The sequence below is a fragment of the Crocuta crocuta genome, unplaced genomic scaffold, assembly GCF_008692635.1.
Source record: "Crocuta crocuta isolate KB4526 unplaced genomic scaffold, BGI_CrCroc_1.0 scaffold467, whole genome shotgun sequence".
Classification (NCBI taxonomy): Eukaryota; Metazoa; Chordata; class Mammalia; order Carnivora; family Hyaenidae; genus Crocuta; species Crocuta crocuta.
The window spans coordinates 1,716,727-1,719,295 of record NW_027530632.1 but is presented as its reverse complement, the minus strand read 5'-3'; the positions used below and the strand labels follow the sequence as shown (position 1 = coordinate 1,719,295).

The window sequence follows — 2,569 nt, the reverse complement described above, 5'->3', positions numbered from 1 at the left end:
TGATTGGATCTATAAGCTCTTCTGAAAAGGCTCCTCAGATTGATATTAAAGAGTATATATTAATCTTCCTTGGCATAGAAAGTCCTTGTTAAGGGTAATTTTCAGATAATGCAGGTTTCACGTGGGCTGCCGAAAGCAGATAATGTCCTACCCTGCTTGTATCTTTCTGAAAGGAGAAAAGCCTTTTGTATCTTACACACAGAGTAAAGCCTTGGATTGCGAGCAACTTGTTCAGTGAGTGTTCCACGAGACAAGCAAGCGTTTCTCACAAACTTTAACTCGATCGACAAGCGATGTCTTGCGATACGAGCAGTACTTGCCGCTGAATGTCAGTCACATGATCGCAACTGAGCCAACGGTTCTTGAAATTTGCCTTGATATATGAGTGCTTTGGATTATAAACAGGTTTCTGAAACAAATTCNCGGGGCTCGCACCCGCGAACCGCGAGATCATGACCTAAGCGAAAGTCGGTCGCTCAACCGACTAAGCCACCCAGGCGCCCCTGGAACAGTCACTGTTTAAAGATGAGGAAAAGTGGAACTCAGGGGAAGTACATGTTTAAGGCCTCTTGGCCAGTAAGTGTGGAGTTAGGTTTCCTTCCTAGCTGAGCCTACTGGTCTCCAGAAGTCTAACTGCCCTCTTTTCAAGCCTCTCACCTGAATTCTGTGCTTCTGAAGGGCTCCCGTTCCGTTCTATGCTAACCCGACGTCCTAACACCACCGATGGGGAAATGGTGGGGCAACCCCGGGGAGCACTGCCTGGGACTACCATCAAAACAGACCATGACGAGGGGGCGCCTGGGTGGCTCAATTGCTTAGGTGTCCGACTCTTGGTTTCGGCTCAGGTCATGGTCTCATGGTCGTGAGGTGAAGCCCACATCGGGCTCCATGCTGGCAGCCCAGAGCCTGCTTGGGGTTCTCTCTCAACTCCTCTCTCTCTGCCCTTCCCCCACTTGCACATGTGCATGCGCGTGCTCTCTCTCTCTCGCTCTCTCTCAAAATAAATAAACCTTAAAAAGAGAGAGATCGTGCAGAGGAGAGCTGACGGCCTGCGGTTGCTGTACCGTCGCGATTGCTTCGAGCATTCCTGCCAAGGCCATACTCTGCCCAGGCTGTCTTCCTCCCAGGGACCGCGGTGGGGGCACCAGGGCTGGGCCATTCCTGCCTGACCTGGGACTTCTACGGGTAGCCTTTGCTCTCAGGCTCCCCATCGGCCTGGCTGGCACTTTCGCAGAGCTGCATGGGGTCTTAGACCTTTCCTACCCCAACCTCCCCCCTTCCCTCTCCTTTCTCAGGGCTCAGACCTACATTTCGGTCTCCACACCAACTCTTGCTCCCGCCCCGTTTATCCTTCATATGCGTTTCTCCCAGTGCCTCACTTGCTTATCTAACTCAGCCTTGGTACCCGCTGCTCAGAGGACCCAAACACACAAGGATGGGATGATATATGCAGAGAGACTGATCTTAGCAACTTACTTCTGAGCATTTTATATATAAATGAAAGAGANACACACACACACACACACACACACACACACACACACACACACAGCTAGCACATAAATATTATTATTACTTACAGGCAGACATTTACTTTTTTTTATCTGAGAGGTAGAGAGGGTGCAGGCAAGTCAGGGAGAAGGGCAGAGGGAGGGAGAGAGGGAGAGGGACAGAGAGAAAACGAATCTGAAGCAGGCCCCACGCTCAGCGTGGAGGTGGATGCCGGGCTCGATCCCACAACCCTGGGATCATGACATGAGCCGAAGTCAAGAGTCGGATGCTCAACCAAATGAGCCCCCTGGGTTCCCCTACAGGCAGACTTTTCTGGACAGATTTTTCTTTTCTTTCCTTTCCTTCCTTCCTTCCTTTCTAAGTTTATTTGTTTTGAGAGAGAGAGAGCACGATCGGGGTGGGGGAGCAGAGAGAGGGAGGGAGGAAGGGAATCCCAAGCAGGCCCCACACTATCAGCACAGAGCCTGGGGTGGGGCTCAAACCCACAAAGCTGTGGGATCGTGACCTGAGCCGAAACCAAGAGTTTCGAAACCGACTGAGCCTCCCCAGGCGCCCCCAGACAGGTTTGTCGGTATCAGGCAAGGACTCGCAAATACACGTGTTTGCACACCAAGCCAGTCCACACTTGGAATCGAGATTTTATCAACATGTTATTTTTCCACAACAGCACTGCCACCCCGGTCCTTTCGGTAACAGGACCCATCGGCCACCTCCTTTCAAACGAAAAGACTCTCTGAGCTCACACTGCCAGCTGGTCCTTGAACTCTCATTCAGGCCTCAGGTGGCTCCCGTTACGGAAAGCTGCAACCCCAGCAACTCTCAGGGTTCCCTCGGGGTTTCTGTTTGTTCCGTTCCTGCCCTTCCGCANGGCACCAGATTTTCTTCATTTCCTATAGCTGCTGAAATTTCCTTAGGAAAACATTGTCCGCGTCAGCAGAAAACCCAGGAAACCCGATTCAACCCCGGGCCTGCCTCCTGCCTGTGCCTGGCACCCGTGATGCCGGGCATCGGAGGGCCCGGCGTGTAAACAGAGGCGGCCGGCAGCGGCGGCCAAGTC

General features: G+C 52.4%; 1 protein-coding gene across 3 annotated transcripts in view; it reads right to left on the bottom strand.

The window, feature by feature from the left end:
* EFHC2 (EF-hand domain containing 2) overlaps positions 1–2,569 on the bottom strand; it is a 181,624-nt gene that overhangs the window by 67,783 nt on the left and 111,272 nt on the right. The gene's annotated exons all lie outside the window — the stretch shown is intronic.